This window comes from Oncorhynchus mykiss, chromosome 7 (assembly GCF_057628025.1).
Source record: "Oncorhynchus mykiss isolate SJ-2025 chromosome 7, ASM5762802v1, whole genome shotgun sequence".
Lineage (NCBI taxonomy): Eukaryota > Metazoa > Chordata > Actinopteri > Salmoniformes > Salmonidae > Oncorhynchus > Oncorhynchus mykiss.
Window position 1 is genome coordinate 52,096,575 of NC_143028.1, and position 18,005 is coordinate 52,114,579.

At 43.7% G+C, this 18,005-nt stretch overlaps 1 protein-coding gene across 1 annotated transcript in view; it reads left to right on the plus strand.

Moving 5' to 3' along the window:
- Nucleotides 1–413: 413 nt before the first annotated feature.
- cdk18 (cyclin dependent kinase 18) overlaps nt 414–18,005 on the plus strand; it is a 52,023-nt gene continuing 34,431 nt past the window's right edge. Inside the window, exon 1 of the mRNA XM_021609832.3 lies at nt 414–817. The gene's annotated coding sequence lies outside the window, so the exon portion shown is untranslated. The remainder of the gene's footprint in view (nt 818–18,005) is intronic.

An 18,005-nucleotide genomic window follows, 5' to 3' on the forward strand; every position in this document is an offset into this window, starting at 1 on the left:
TATGCATAGCCACTTTAATAACTCTACCTACATGTACATAATTACATAAATGACCTCGACACCGGTGCCCCTGCACATTGACACACTGACTCTGTACGGGTAACCCCTGTATATAGCCCCGCTATTGTTATTTACTGCTGCTCTTTAATTATTTGTTATACTTATCTATTCATTTTTTTGTATTTTCTTAAAACTGGATTGTTGGTTAAGGGGTAGTAAGCATTTCACTGTACGGTCTACATCGGTTTTATTCGGTGCGTGTGACAAATACAATTTGATTTGTTCAGTTGCTTCAACCTGTTTCCAAAAAATGGCTGTCCTGCATTAGCTGGTTAAAGTGAGAATCATGTCAACACTGCAGGGCAGGCTGTGGAACGCTTGTGCGATGCTGAGCTGTGATTGGCCGTTGCTATAACAATGAGGGCGGGGTAAATGCGGTAGGGGGCGGAGAGAGAGATTGAAGATAACACTCTTCTGTAGCGTTCCCTCTCTTCTCATAATCTCGAGTTAGCTTCTGTTTTTTTCTGTTTATTATTTTTCAGTCAGCAGGTCATTGCATGCAGGCGGACGGAGTGGCTGAGTCCTGCGCTGTCAGAGGGGGAGATTGGAGTGGTTGTCTCTTGCTACTACGCTCTCTCTATTTCTCTCTCTTGCTTGTGTTCTGCCTGCTACCATCGGAATAACATTCCTGCAGCTCTGGATTATCTGCCTAAAACACAGAATTACACTTTTACACACACACCTGGGAAATCTCTGGATACCGTAAACAGAAGGAGAGAGGCTTCTGTTTCCCTTCGCGGGCGACCTCTTCTCCCCTGTAAGTACAACTGCAGCTGCTCTCTCTCTCCCTCTCTGCAGCGGTGTGCAACGTTACTTCTCACGTTGTCTGTATCTCTTTCTCTCTATCTTTCATACCTATCTGTTTTACCGTTTGCAAATGGAAGCACTTTATGTATCTAGTCCCCCCATTTGAAGGTGTCATAGGTATTTGGACAGTGTATTAAAGTAATCAAATCTTTGTTGTACCCATATTCCTAGCACGCAATGACTGCACCAAGCGTGTGAATCTACAAACTTGTTGGATGCATTTTTCAGTTTGTTTTGTTTTGTCTCAGATTGTTGTGTCCAATAGAAGATAATGGTAAATTGTTAATAAGAAAATATGTTTCTGAACACCTCTATATTAATGTGAAATGCCTCCATGATTATGGATATTGAGGAATAAATCGTGAAAACGTAATGAGTGAGAAAATGACACAGGCAGAAAGATCATACCACCCCCCTCAAAAAGTATGCCTGCTAATCTTTGTGTGTCTGTGTCTCTCTCTCTTTCTGTGTGTGTGTCATACCCCCCCCCCCCCCCCTAAAAAAAATGCTAACCTCTTACCATTACCAATAACAGCGGAGGTTAATGTGCCGGTGTTCTTTTCTCACCCATCAATAGTCACGATTCATTCATGATTATCCATAATCAAATCAAATTGTATTGGTCACATACACGTATTTAGCAGGTGTAGCGAAATGCGTGTTCTTCTAGTTCCGACAGTGCGGCAATATCTAACAAGTAATCACGGTAACACACACATTAACGTAGCATGTCTTGGGGATATGATCAAATATGAGAATACACTCAAATAAAAGGTGACATTCTGTATTGTCGCTACATTTGATCTCAAATCCAAAATGCTAGAGTTAAATTAAAAGTTTTAGCTTGAGGTTTCTACAGATCTGCCAACCCTGGCTCTGTAAGGCCTTGCCCTGTGTCCTTTGCAGTGACACATATTCACCTCTGGCACTCTTGCACAATTTATTTTATTTAATTATTATTATATATTTTTTTAAATAATTGCCAGCTTGGTTCTCCAAAGACACTAGGCTAAAGATTTAAAAACACGGTCTCACAATGAGTGAAGATGGAATCACTGAGAAAGAAACAGGGAGCGTAAAGGTGTGTGTACAGGTGTAGGATCTTAATTTAATCACCCTGTTGCAGAACACTTCCTAATATTGAGTTGTACCTACTACCATACCCTATTCAAAGACACTCAAATCTTTTTTCTTGACCTTTTTTCTTGCACACATACACAATCCATATCTCAATTGTCTCAATGTTTAAAAATCCTTCTTTAACCTGTCTCCTTCCCTTCATGTGCACTGATTTGAAGTGGATTTAACAAGTGACCTCAATAAGGGATCACAGCATTCACCTGAATTCACCTGGTCAGTCTATGTCATGGAAAGTGTTGCCAGTTATTCTGCTCTCTGGCACACTCAGACTAGAGTGCTCTGAAATCGGAGTAGATAGCCAGAGTAAATTTACAAACACACCCTTAGATTGACACACATGTGCGTTAATAGACTGTTAAGGATTAGACATATTGTACTTTTCTTAAATGTTTTTTTGTATTTGACTAAAACAAGCAGACAACAACAAAATTGCTTTTGAAAAACGTAAACTATTTGTTGTGAGCCAATGGGGTAACCTAGGTAACACCAGGTTGTTTTCTAATACCGACTGGGATTATCGCAATTATGCATCACCTAATCAACATAGAACCTCCCTTTTTTTTAAATATATATTTTGAATATTCATCAGTGTGTTGTGTGGAAGCTCTGTGGCAGCAGACTGTCAGCAGGGCAGAGGGAGACAGACTGAGATAAACAGACAGACAACTATTAATAACTCGAACAGCCTTTATTAGCACTGTTTGTATTATGTTGTTACATTACCATAATTAAAATAAAGGTTAAATAAATAAAAAAATGTGTACACTACCATGAAGACTGAGGGACTAGAGTAGTGCACATGTTATTTCCTTAAGTTTCTAACTGTAGTTATATCATCAAACAAGAACTAGTATGCTTATACAAACGTACTTGCATTTTTAAAATGAAATTAATTATACAATTACATGTATACTTTTGTTAATCCCTTTGAGGCTTTGTCTTCATTCAGCTTTGACTTAACTATACTATATAAAAATCTAAACGCCACATGCAAAAATGTCAAAGATATGACTTAGTTGCAGTTCTTATAAGGAAATCAGTCAATTTAAATTAATTAGGCCCTAATCTATGGATTTCACATGACCGGGCAGGGGTGCAGCCATGTGTGGGCCTTGGAAGGCACAGGCCCACCCACTGGGGAGCCAGGCCCACCCAATCAGAATGAGTTCCTCTTCAAAAAAGGGCGTTATTACAGACAAAAATATTCCTCAGCACCCTTGGGATCTTTCATTTCAGCTCATGAAACATGGGACCAACACTTTACATGTTGCGTTTATATTATTGTTCAATATATATTCAGATCCTCTTTTTTGTTGCAGCCACATTTCTCCACCACACAACTTTTTAGAAAACAAAGACAAGCACAAGAAACAACCATTTTAATAAGCCATTATCAATCATCTGCTAACAGAGGTCACATACACAGAAAAACATTTGATAAACAATGTTATTCTTACAAACAACGGCCTCTAGTCTTATGTCGAGGGCTTCCTTGGGAACAGGTTAAAAGTACTACGTAGGATGGATAAGTATACCAATATGAACATACTGTACATTTGGATAGAAAAACACATACTTACTAGCTAGCTAACAACAACTATCTACTTCCTGTTTTGTCTTCTTCTGCTGTAGTGACTGCTTATTTACTACCAACATCAACTAGTAAAATCACTACCTGATTACTATTGACAAGCCTGTGTGTACTAAAGCGTTAGTGTTTTTAATACTTATTTACAACCAACATCAAGTAGTTAAAATCTCTACCTGAGTACTACTTTACTACTGGAAACACTGTTTTCCTACTGAACACAAAACTCTAATTGTGTATCTGAGTAGTGCATAAACTACACAATCCCTACAAGTCTCTACATAGCCACTACTGCATGAAATATGTTTTGTCTAGTATTTCAGTAGTCGTTTTTCATTACGTAGGAGAGAAATACAACACTGTGGAAGGGAAGAGAGAAGGCAACTGTTCTTGAGAAAATATATATTTTTTGGCTGAGGACATTTTGATACTCTTAGTTTGACCGTAGCTTCTGTTTGCGTCTTTAGTTGACACAATGTAAAAGCCCTTTTCCTTGGTAAAGATACACTGCCTCACAGAGACGATAAGACGCATTCCTCTGTACCTCATGTAGAAGGGGTCTGCTTGTTTCTGCCAGCTTACGCTTAATCGTCTTAGCCTTAGCCCTGAGACATGTAGTGGCGGTCACTCCTCAACCATGATATGAGTAGTGGTGATTTTCTGCTCTCTGAGGCACGGATGTATGGGCAAAAGGTCAGCAGTCAGCATCAACCTTCTCTGGCCTCGTATGTGTGTGTGTGTGTGTATACATACATACATACATACATATACACACACACACACACTGTATGTGGGGGCATTGATTGTGAGAGAGCTGGGGGACAAACAGCAATGAGTAATTTGAGAGTACTCTGAAATCAGGGTTAGATGAAGCCGTCAATAGAGCCAATACATCACCACTCAGATGTCCGGGATGGTGACATCATCAGTACTATTTAGATGGCCTGGCTCATGAATACTTTATGAAAGAGAATAGTTCAGCTTGCTTAATGTAATGAGTACGATGGGAGACAGAGAGCTGGTTTCAAGCGCAGGGCGCAGTAGGTGTTTTTTAGTAAAGGATCACAGAAGGCAGGTAGCTGGGTCCAGGGACAGGCAGAAGGTCATACACAGGGACTCCAACAAGGTAACGGTACAGGCAGGGAAAAGGCTAATAACGAAGTCCAAGAGATCAGGCAAGAGGTTGATGATAGGAAATCTGATAGGCAGGGAATAGGCAAAAAGACGTTGTTAGTGAGGATGGCCAAAAACTATGATACACAGGAGGACTAATACGGACATAAACAGAGCTTCGACTAGATTGTGTATCAAAACAAACAATACCTCAAAATGATGGGGTGCAAAGAAGTGAACTAAATAGTGTGTGTAAATGACATACAGGTGTGTGAACAGGTGATCAGAATTCAGGTGATTGGGATCTAGAGAGTGAGCTGCGTTCAGGGGAGCTATGTGTTTGAGAGTGTGAGTTGGAAGCGGACGTTTCACTTAAGGCATTCCCAGCCGATTGTTATATTTTGGTTCTCCTTGAATTGCGGTGGCATTTGGGCATGGTTAATTTTTCTTGATTAAAAAAATATATATCTCTAATTGTAAATCAACTAATATGGCAGTTTAATAATGACTTTAAATCATTATTACCATTATGATAACAATGTGCCACCAGTAAAAGTAGTAACACCAATTACACATTTAAGGTAATTGAGGAACGTCAAAACTCAAGTTTAGGCATTCAGACAAGTTAAGGAATGGGTTAAAGAAATCCTCTGGTACTGTTGTATACTTTTTAGCCAGTAGTTCCAAAAGTAGCACTTACGAGCCAAACGTGGTCCCTGAAAATCACATAAAATGTCATATGTGCACATATGTGCATCCCGTCATTATTCTCGCTCTGCTGTGTGTTTATCTTGCTAGCTATCACTCAAATGACGAGGGTCTGAACTGAAGCTCTTGGTTAGAAATCAAATTGCTAGGGGGCAGGTCCACATGGGGGGAAATGTAGGGAAAATGGCAAAAAAACGAGAAAAAACCCCCCCAGCTAGTTTCAGACAAGAATTTTCATGGCTAATTGAGGTAAAATAGTCATTCTGATCATGTAGATTCTGCATGTATGAACTACACATTGACACATCCAGCCCAAAGCGGGAGGATTAAAAAATACTTTTCTATTCACAAAAATTTCCAGAGCATGTCTTTAAGTTTTGGGATAAGGTTTAAACAGAACATTTTTAAATTACTTCTGTGGTATAAATTACTTGCATTATGTTTGATCATTGATAATCAGTTCAATATAAACAAAATATGTATAACAGTCATGTAAAAAAGTAAGTAAACCCCCTGGAAAGTAGTATTTCTATTTGGACAGATGAATATGTAACCTTCACTTCAACACTTGACGGATAAAGGTACTTATACTTTGCAATAATTTATTCATCAAAAATCTACAGAAATGCAATTCCATATACAGTATATAAGACCACTTTCCAAAGGGTCTACTTACTTTTTCACGTGACGATGTGCAACTATTTGCCACCACATTTCAAGAATGACCCATTTACAGGGTTAATGGGGTGCCCTGACTTTTTAGAATTTCAAACCTTCCCAGTACTTACTCCATGTTAGTGAGTTAGTGTAGTGTGTATGATGCCAGGGCTGTAGGGTTAAATGTAATTTTTAAACAGTATACACTGAGTGTACAAAACATTAAGAACACCTTTCTAATATTGAGTTGCATCCCCCCCTTTTGCCAGCCTCAATTCATCTGGGCATGGACTCTACAAGTTGTCGAAAGCATTCCACAGGGATCCTGGCCCATGTTGACTCCAATGCAGTTGTGTCAAGTTGGCTGGATGTCCTTTGGGTGGTGGACCATTCTTGATGCAAATGGGAAACATTTAAGCGTTAAAGAAAACAGCAGCATTGCAGTTCTTGACACAAACCGGTGTGCCTGGCACCTACTACCATAGCACGTTCAAAGGAACTTAAATGTTTTGTCTTGCCCATTCACCCTCAATGGCACACACACTATCTATGTCTCAATTGTCTTAAGGCTTAAAAATCATTCTTTAATCTGTCTTCTCCCCTTCATCTACAGTGATTTAATGTGGATTTAACAAGTTAAATCAGTAAGGGATCATAGCTTTTACCTGGGTTCACCTGATCAGTCTATGTCATGTAAAGAGAAGATGGTCTTAATGTTTTGTACACACAGTGTATATAAGTATAGGAGAAACAGGAGCTAAGAATCACACAGGACCAGAGAAGCTCACCATGAAATGTCCCAAATTCCAAACCAACACCTAGCTCCCACCCCTAGACACCTCTTAATACCAACTGTGAGGAGTTCCCTTCTCTGAAGTCCCCTTCAATACCATTGACCCATAAAAGCCGCGTATTTTACGAGTCTAGGGAGAGAAACAATATTTCCTGCCTCAGGAAGGTACAGTAAGTGACATCACTGCACAATGCTAATTTAAGCCCCATTCTTACAGGACTAGTATTACTAAAGAATTTTGGTTATGTAATTTAATATTTAAAAAATAAAATAATAATTCACCTTTTATTTAACCAGGTAGGCCAGTTGAGGAGAAGTTCTCATTTACAACTACGACCTGGCCAAGAAAGTAAAGTAGTGCGACAAAAACAGCAACACAGAGTTACACATAGGATAAATTAACGTACAGTCAATAATGCAATAGAAAAATCAGTATACATTGTGTGCAAATGAAATAAGGAGGTAAGGCAATAAATAGGCCATAGTGGCGACGTAATTACAATTCAGCATTTAAAACACTGGAGTGATATGTGCAAGTAGAAATACTAGTGTGCAAAAGAGCAGAAAAACAAATATAAGGGATGAGGTAGGTAGTTGGTTGGATGGGTTATTTACAGATGGACTGTGTACAGCTGCAGCGATCGGTAAGCTACTCTGACAGCTGACGCTTGAAGTTAGTGAGGGAGATATAAGTCTCCAACTTGAGTGATTTTTGCAATTCGTTCCAGTCATTGGCAGCAGAGAACTGGAAGGAAAGGCGGCCAAAAGAGGTGTTGGCTTTGACCAGTGAAATATACCTACTGGAGCATGTGCTGCCAGTGGGTGTTGCTATGGTGACCAGTGAGCTGAGATAAGGCGGAGCTTTACCTAGCAAAGACTTATAGATTACCTGGAGCCAGTGGGTTAGGCGACGAATATGTAGCGAGGACCAGCCAACGAGAGCGTACAGGTCACGGGGGTGTGTAGTATATGGGTCTTTGGTGACAAAACGGATGGCACTGTGATAGACTGCATCCAATTTGCTGAGTAAAGTGTTGGAAGCTATTTTGTACATTACATCGCCAAAGTCAAGGATCGGTAGGGAAGTCAGTTTTACGAGGGTATGTTTGGCAGCATGAGTGAAGGAGACTTTGTTGTGAAATAGGAAGCAGATTCTAGATTTAATATTGGATTGGAGATGCTTAATATGAGTCTGGAAGGAGAGTTTACAGTCTAGCCAGACACCTAGGTATTTATAGTTGTCCACATATTCTAAGTCAGAACTGTCCAGAGTAGTGATGCTAGTCAGGTGGGTGGGTGGGGACAGCGATCGGTTGAAGAGCATGCATTTTGTTTTACTAGCATTTAAGAGCAGGTGGAGGCTATGGAAAGAGTGTTGTATGGCATTGAAGCTCGTCTGGAGGTTTGTTAGCACAATGTCCAAAGAAGGCCAGATGTATGCAGAATGGTGTCATCTGCGTAGAGGTGGATCAAAGAGTCACCCACAGCAAGAGCGACATCATTGACGTATACAGAGAAAAGAGTCAGCCCGAGAATTGAACCCTGTGGCACCCCCATAGAGACTGCCGGAGGTCCGGACAACAGGCCCTCCGATTTGACACACAGAACTCTATCTGAGAAGTAGTTGGTGAACCAGGTGAGACAGTCATTAGAGAAACCAAGGCTGTTGAGTCTGCTGATAAGAGGGGGGGCTTGGGCCCTAGAGAAATGCTTTTTGAAATTATTGTGGATTTATCGGTGGTGACAGTGTTTCCTAGTCTCAGTGCAGTGGGCAGCTGGGAGGAGGTGCTCTTATTCTCCATGGACTTTACAGTGTCCCATAACCTTTTTGGAATTAGTGCTGCAGGATGCAAATTTCTGTTAGGAAAGCAAAGGCTAGCTTTTTCAAACTTGACTGTGTATATTGGTTCCTGACTTCCCTGAAAAGTTCCATATCGCGGGGACTATTCGATGCTAGTGCAGTATGCCACAGGATGTTTTTGTGCTTGTCAATGGCAGTCAAGTCTGGAGTGAACCAAGGGCTATATCTGTTCTTAGTTCTACATTTTCTGAATGGGGCATGCTTATTTAAGATGGTGAGGAAAGCACATGTTTTTTAAATAACCAGGCATCCTCTAATGAGGAGGTGAGGTCAATATCCTTCCAGGATACCCGGGCCAGGTTGATTAGAAAGGCCTGCTCACAGAAGTGTCTTAGGGACTGTTTGACAGTGATGAGGGGTGGTCGTTTGACCGCGGACCCATAACGGTCGCCAGCAATGAGGCAGGGATCACCGAGATCCTGGTTGAAAACAGCAGAGGTGTATTTGGAGGGCAAGTAGGTCAGGGTGATATCTATGAGGGTGCCCATGTTTACGGATTTGGGGTTGTACCTGGTAGGTTCCTTGATAATTTGTGTGAGATTGAGGGCATCTAGCTTTGATTGTAGGATGGCCGGGGTGTTAATCATATCCCAATTTAGGTCACCTAGCAGCATGAACTCTGATGATAGATGGGGGGCAGTCAATTCACATATGGTGTCCAGGGCACAGCTGGGAGCTTAGGGGGGTCTATAACAAGTGGCAACAATGAGGGACTAATTTCTGGAGAGATAGATTTTTAGAATTAGAAGCTCGAACTGTTTGGACATAAACCTGGATAGTATTACAGAACTAGCAGGCTATCTCTACAGAAGATTGCAGTTCTATCTTGACGGAAAATGTTGTAATTGGGGAGAGATTTCAGAAATTTTGGTGGCCTTCTTTAACCAGGATTCATACACAGCTAGGACATCAGGGTTGGCGGAGTGTGCTAAAGCAGTGAATAAAGCAAATTTAGGGAGGAGGCTTCTGATGTTAAATCTGTAGTAGAAGACGTCCTAAAAGCCCTCCAGCCTTCAGATGTGAGCTAAACAGTGCACTTTATATGCATTTCTAAGCTATGAATGAGAAAGTGAAGTTGTCATTTCCAAACTTTTAGCTCAATTTTATGCTGCTTTGCGATCTATTAACAGCAAGGGCTCAATAAATAAATATTTTTAATGATTGCCTATGTTCAATTCAATCGCACATATCATATAAACAAAATCATTCACTGTGGCCCTTCATATTGTTGTAAGTGGAGATCCCACCTACATAGTTATTGTATGAGTGATGGCTTACCAGCCAATCACATGAGAGTTATTCGGTTATATTTGTTGGGCTCTGGTTTAAGTGTCGGATTTTGACTTGACATATTGCCCTAGAACAGAGTCAAGCTAGTTCTGGACAACTAACGGTAATCGGAAATGACTATAAACTCAGAGACATTATTGTGCCGTCCAGCTACAAGTTTATTGACTGTTTATATAAGTAAACAGACATTAGACTCCCCTCAATTGGTGTAGCTAGCTAGCTAGCGTGAATCCAACGTCCCCATCTCTCTATGGCTGATGATCATCACATTGCCATGACAAAACTGTAAAAACAACTGAAGCCAGATGTCACACCCTGATCTGTTTCACCTGTCTTTGTGATTGTCTCCACCCCCTCCAGGTGTCGCCCATTATCACCTGTGTATTTATACCTGGACTCTCTGTTCGTCTGTTGCCAGTTCTTCTTGTTTGTTCAAGTCAACCAGCGTTTTTTGTCTCAGCTCCTGTTTTTTTCCAGTCTCTCTTTTCTCACCCTCCTGGTTTTGACCCTTGCCTGTCCTGACACCGAGCCCGCCTGCCTAACCACTCCGCCTGCCCCTGAGCCTGCCTGCTGACCTGTACCTTTGCCCCCCTCTGGATTACCACCCTCTGCCTTACCCTGATCCTAATCCAAAGATTTTGACTCCCCCATCGGTTTGACCATCCGCATTGATGCGTGATTGTGGGAACGACGGATGGAGAGGAAATTCGATTTCACTAGCACGTCCAGGGATTCCACCTCGCCTCCGAGTCATCCAGGAAGTCCCCGACGGTCCCATGACCTAGAGCACCCGAGATTTCCCAACCTTCCTCGAGAGTCACCGAGGATGGCCAAGGCACTGTTTCCCAAGCCCAGGCAACTAGGCAGGGCTGGGCTGTCGCCAGCGGAACGGCAACCCCGGATCAGAACAAGGAGCTGTCTGTATTGCAGGACTTTTGGTAATTTTGTGTCCTCGTGCCTGGAAAAAAGACCAGGCTCACCGATAAGAGCGAGTACTCTGGTGGCCATATGGGGAACGTTTTTCCTTCCCTTACTCGCACCATTTTTCATGTCATTCTGCTGTGGGGAAACCAGTCCAAATCTCTCCGGGTCCTCATTGACTCTGGGGCCGATGAGAGCTTTTTGAATGCCACGCTGGCTTCCGAGCTGAACATCCCCACTCAGCCCCTCTCCATTCTCGTGGATATTAGAGTGTTGGTTGGACACTTTATAAGTAGGGCCCCCCCTCCCCCCCCCCCCATTCTGATGGCAACACCGCCATATTGACCGTGGCGGATCGCTTTTCCAAGGCCGTCCACTTCATTCCTTTCCCCAAGTTACCCTCTGCCAAGGAGACGGCCCAGCTCATGGTGCAGCACGTCTTCCGGGCCCATGGGCATGGTCTCCGAATGCGGCCCTCAGTTCTCATCCCGGTTCTGGAAGGCGTTCTACACCCTCATTGGGTCGTCGGCCAGCCTGTCTTCAGGGATCTACCGCCAGTCTAACAGACAGTCGGAGCGAGCCAACCAGGACCTCAAGACCACCCTGTGCTCCTCCAACCCCACCACCTGGAGCCAGCAGCTGGTGTGGGTGGAATATGCCTGCATCACCCTTCCCTGCTCTGCCATGGGCCTATCACCGTTTGAGTGTTCCCTGGGGTATCAGCCCCCGCTCTTCCCTGAGCAAGAGGAAGTCGGCATACCTTCTGCCCAGATGTTTGTCCGCCTTTGTCATCGTACATGGAGGAAAGCCCGGTCGGCACTCCTCAAGACCACCTCCAGGTATTGATGACAAGTGGATCGCCATCGGACCCCAGCTCCACAGTATTGTCTCGGGCAGAAGGTATGGCTATCCACCCGGGATAGAGAGGGGGTACTGTCACTCCCTGATCTGTTTCACCTGTTTTTGTCATTGTATTCACCCCCCTCCAGGTGTCGCCCATTTTCCCCATTATCCACTGTGTGTTTATACTTGTGCTCTCTGTTCGTCTGTTGCCAGTTTGTCTTGTTTGTTCAAGTCAACCAGCATTTTGTGTCTCAGCCCCTGTTTTTACCAGTCTCTCTTTTCTCACCCTCTTGGTTTTGACCCTTGCCTGTCCTGACTCCGAGCCCGCATGCTTGACCACTCTGCCTGCCCCGGAGCCTGCCTGCCAACCTGTACCTGTGCCCCCCCTCTGGATTACCGACCTCTGCCTTACCCTGACTCTGAGCCTGCCTTCTACCCGGTACCGTTTCCACTCCACTCCACTCCTGGTTTACTGACCCCTGCCTGCAATGACCTGTCTATTGCCTGCCCCTGTTGGAATATTAAACTATTGAATAAACAATGTGGTCTGCATCTGGTTCTTACCTTCATACCTGATAAGATGTTGCATCTTGAGGAGGACCATTTCAACTTTGGAAAGTGATACACTGTGGCAGGACGCTGTCAGTGCATGGAGCCAGTGCATCAGGATACAGATTGAGATATAGTTTTTTCTTTTCTAGCTCAGAATATACAGTATTTTTCAAAATCACAGTGTAATTTTAAAGGCATGTGCTGTTCTCCTACTTAGCGGCAGCTAAGCGAGGTCCAGCAGCAGCTAAGCGACAAATCAGAGAAGAGATGTGACCAACTGGAGAAGAGAATCGGCAGGAAGATGGATGTCATCCTAAGCTCATGTGAGTCTGCTCCGCTCTGCTCACTTATCATGGTTCTGCATCTGGTCTATTTTTCAATGGGGCCCCATCAAACACACCCTTTGCAGCAGAACTTCATGTCATTGACCAGTATGCCCACAGCTCAGGTCCCCCAATCACCCAGTCAGACCGAGGGAAACTGGTTGTAGGCTTGTCTAGAATTCTCCCATGGCCTTCGAACATGACATACAGTATCTGGACACACCCATGAAACTGCCAATAGGCCCACGTCCAGATCTTCCGTGGCCAGTTATCGGGTAGGGGAAGGAAACACAGAGGAGAGGCTCAGGCCCATGCACAGCACCCCCATGAGTACTGATTTTAAGGAGGGCCGCTTCTATGAAGGTGATGGCCTGAAGACCAAGTTGGCTATGTTTGAGGGGAAGGAGGATTGGGGGTCATTCATAAAATACTACTGGAACTCAGAGAAACTTGACAGGCTGCACAAGTGCCTGAGGGGTCATTCCATCTGTTTTGTGTGCTCCCTCCCACAGTACGTTAGGGAGGACAATGACCAGCTGGCCGCGCACCTGCAGACCAGGTTTGGTAAGAAGGAACCACCCACGACTGTGAGGAGGAAACTGGGGGAGATTAGGCAGGGTATGGAAACATCTGCTGAGTTTGCAGAGGAGGTCAATTGCCTGGTTTCTCTTGCCTATCCTGGGGTTAGCTTGGTGCTTCAGGATCAGCTTGCCACTGACGCTTTCCTTAATGGACTCAAAAAAACAAAAGGTGGCATACGAGGTGATAAACTGTGACCCTGGCTCAAGCACAGCAACTCGTGGAGGTGCATGAGCACAACTTAAAGGCAACTGTTGGCCGTGACAGGAAATCAAGGCACAGGGCTCGAAGCCTATCATGGTCTGACAGACGAACAACCAGTGACATACATGGTTCAAGGGCCCACATAAGTTTGAGTCTCTACTGGAAGAAATTAAACCGTTACGGTTGGAGCTGAGAAGCCTCGAACAACCCCCTGCACCCCCTAAGTTTGTCATGTCCGGCCCCATCAGCTACCTTGAGCTGTCTACTGAGCGGGAGAGGAGGTCCGGCCAAGGCGGAGTCACATTCCAGTCCCCAAGCCCAAACAAAGGTGCCAAAACCACCTGCTTCCAGTGTCGGGAGGGACATTTCAGAAAACAATGCTCAAGGTCTCCTAGCCCCACCCCATCCAGAACTCTAGACAGACGCCCAACTCCAGACCTCACCACCATGAACAAGTCCCGAGAATAGGGCGAGCTGCTAGCCGAGGCCCAAGCCTTCAGATCCCAGTCTAAGTTAATGGGGTTGATCAATTTGCACGCTGAGTTGAGGCCTACCCACTCCCAGACCAAGGTACAGAGAGCACAGCAAAAGCCCTGGTCAAGGAGTTCATTGCTCGCTTCGGTAGTCCCCTCGAACTCCACACAGATCAAGGAATAAACTTCCAAAGCTTTCTATTCCAGGAAGTGTGCCCCCTCCTACAGATAACAAAAACAAGTACCACACCTTACCATCCATCCTCAAATGGTAGAGCGGTTTAATCGCACGCTCTTGTAGATGAACCGCCTCTATTTTGATGAGAATCAAAAGAACTTGGACCAGCACTTACCCCTACTCTGTACTGCCTACGGCAGCGTCCCACACTCCACAATGGGGTTCACACCCAACAGAATGATGCTGGGCAGAGCTATATCAACCACAGGACATCTGGCTTCGCACAGCAGAACTGCAAAACAAACAGAGACATACCTACCTTTGTGCATCTTTGCGCAGCATAGGTCCGGCAGAAGAAAGCATATGACCTACGTGCTATGGAGAGAACCTACCAACTGGGAGACTTGGTGTACATGCGGGACAACACCAAAAAATAAGGACTATGCCCTAAGCTAAAAGCACCATAGGAAAGGCCCCTTTGTCATCGGTGAATGTTTTGGACCAGTCCTGTACGAAATCAGTGGTCTGCGAGGAAAGAAGGTCCTCCAACATGACCACCTGTCTCCATACACTGGGCAGGTGGTCCCAGGATGGATGAAACGACTCAGACATCAGGTCACCATACAACACCGGAGTACCTCAACTGAACCCACACAAAGCATAGATACCCCTGACAACCAAGACCCAATTTCCACAGCTGTGGAACAGAGTGAAAATGACTGTGAGGAGGGACAAACTTCAAAAAGAAAAAGCTCTGACCGGCTGCACTCAGTCGCTGCATGCTGAAGAAAACACAAACACCATCAGCCAAGAATAAAACACAGAGGGCGAGTAGTCCACTTGTTATCAGGACTGACACATTGGGAAAAAAACAAGAAACAAGCAAATATTGACTAGTTACTGATGTTTTTCAGTGAAAGGGAACTGTTACTGTCATCCTGAAAAGTGAAGTTGTGAAAAGGACATTAACACTCACCTTTAGTTTACTGAACAAGGTAGTCACTTGTTCAGTAAAAAAAAGAGAGAAAAGAGATACTTACCTTGTTTGCTGTTACTACTGATGACACTCAAATGTTTGAAATGCATTTAACTTTGCATTTAACTTTTACCAGTATGTTTGTTCATAGGGGGGAAAATTGTTAGTTATTGTGGGTGCCCAAGGGACTCGGCACTGCTGGAGGGGGGTGGTGTTGTAAGTGAAGATCCCGCCTACATAGTTATTGTATGAGTGATGGCTTACCAGCCAATCATGTGAGAGTTATTCAGCTATATTTGTTGCGCACCGGTTTAAGAGTCTTGACATATTTCCCCATCATGGAACCAAGCTAGTTCTTGTGTTGGAGATAGTTGGTCTAGTGCATTATATTATTTACAAGTTGGTAATAAAACGCCCAAAGAGAGAATGTTGTTGTGGCCTTCTTTCCACCCATCCAAACAACGAGTAGCTGACAGGGGTCCAGGATCATTGATCGAACTACAGTACAGTAGCTAGCTACCATTAGCCAACAACTGTGGTAAAGCAACAGGAGACGGCTGATCAACTCCACGTAGGACATACAACAATATATAGGCTATGCTCAGAACGTTCAATTTATCGAATCAGTTATTGTTTTCGTGCTCAAACTTTGACCAACACCTGTCAAACTCAGACATTTTTCTCAAAACACAGGGATGTAGATTCGCACGGGACTAGTATTAATGGCACCGGAGGAGATGGCTGCCGTTTTATGGTCCCCTAACCAATTGTGCTATTGTGTGTTTTTTTTCACAGTATTTGTAACTGATTTTGTACATGATGTTTCTGCCACCGTCTCTAATAACCGAAAAGAGCTTTGAGATATCAGGACAGCGATTACTCACCGAGTACTGGAAGAAGATTTTTTATTTTAGGAGTTGGCCACAAAGTATTTTCTTCACACACCCGAAAAGGCCCTCATCCCTGTCATTCGCAGGAGAAAGAGACTGAGATATCGGGGACGTAGGTCGGGGTGCCTTGTAAGGATCTGACGGCGAGTGGGTAATCTGCCTTTAACCATTGGTCCTATTAGCCAACGTACAGTCATTGGATAATAAAATAGACAAACTACGATCACGTATAATCCTACCAACAGGACATAAAAAACTGTAATATCTTATGTTTCACAGAGTCGTGGCTGAACGACGACATGAATAACATACAGCTGGCGGGTTTTATTCTGTATCGGCAGGATAGAACAGCCGCCTCTGGTAAGACAAGGGGTGGCGGTCTATGAATATTTGTAAACAACAGCTGGTGCACAACATCTAATGAAGGTTTTGCTCACCTGAGGTAGAGTATCTCACGATAAGCTGTAGACCACACTATTTACCAAGAGTTTATTTATATTGTTCGTAGCTGTCTATTTACCACCACAAACAGATGCTGGCACTAAGACCACGCTCAATGAGCTGTAGACGGCCATAAGCAAACAGGAAAACGCTCATCCAGAGGCAACGCTCCTAGTGGCCGGGGAATTTAATGCAGGGAAACTTAAATCCGTTTTACCTCATTTCTACCAGCATGTTAAATGTGAAACCAGAGGGGAAAAACTCTAAACTCTAGACCACACACAGATGCGTACAAAGCTCTCCTTCACCCTGCATTTGGCAAATCTGACCATAATTCTATCCTCCTGAAGCACCAGTGACACGTTCAATAAAAAAAGTGGTCAGATGAGGCAGAAGCTACAGGACTGTTTTGCTAGCACAGACTGGAATTTGTTCCGGGATTCTTCCGATGGCATCAGTCACTGGCTTCATCAATAAATGCATAAGATGACGTCATCCCCACAGTGACTGTACGTACATACCCCAACCAGAAGCCATGGATTACAGGCTGCCGCTTTCAATGAGCGGGACTCTAACCCCGAAGCTTATAAGAAATTCCGCTATGCCTTCTGACGAACCATCAATCAGGCAAAGCATCAATACATGACTAAGATTGAATCGTACTCCACCGGCTCAGACGCTCGTCAGATGTGGCAGGGCTTGCAAACTATTACAGACTACAAAGGGAAGTCCTCTAAACAGGTCAACATTCACAAGGCCACAGGGCCAGCCGGATTACCAGGATTTGTACTCCGAGCATGCGCTGACCAACTGACAAGTGTCTTCACTGACATTTTCAACCTGCCCCTGACTGAGTCTGTAATACCAACATGTTTCAAGTAGAGGTCGACCGATTAATCGGAATGGCCAATTTAATTAGGGCTGATTTCAAGTTTTCATAACAATTGAAAATCTGTATTTTTGGACACCGATTTGGCCATTTAAAAAAATATATTTTAAATTGTATTAATTTTTATCCACCTTTTTAACTAGGCAAGTCAGTTAAGAACACGTTCTTATTTTCAATGACGGCCTAGCAACGGTGGGTTAACTGCCTTGTTCAAGGGCAGAGCGACAGATTTTTATCTTGTCAGCTCGGGGATTCAATCTTGCAACCTTACAGTTAACTAGTCCAACACTGTAACCACCTGCCTCTCATTGCACTCCACGAGGAGCCTGCCTGTTACGCGAATGCAGTAAGAAGCCAAGTTAAGTTGCTAGCTAGCATTAAACTTATATTCTAAAAAACAATCAATGAATCAATCATAATCACTAGTTTAACTACACATGGTTGATGATATTACTAGTTTATCTAGCGTGTCCTGCATTGCATATTATCGATGCGGTGCGCATTTGCGAAAAAGGTTGTTGCTCCAACGTGTACCTAACCATAAACATCAATGCCTTTCTTAAAATCAACACACAAGTATACATTTTTAAACCTGCATATTTAGTAAATATTGCCTGCTAACATGAATTTCTTTTAACTAGGTAAATTGTGTCACTTCTCTTGCAACAGAGTCAGGGTATATGCAGCTGTTTGGGCCGCCTAGCTCGTTGCGAACTGTG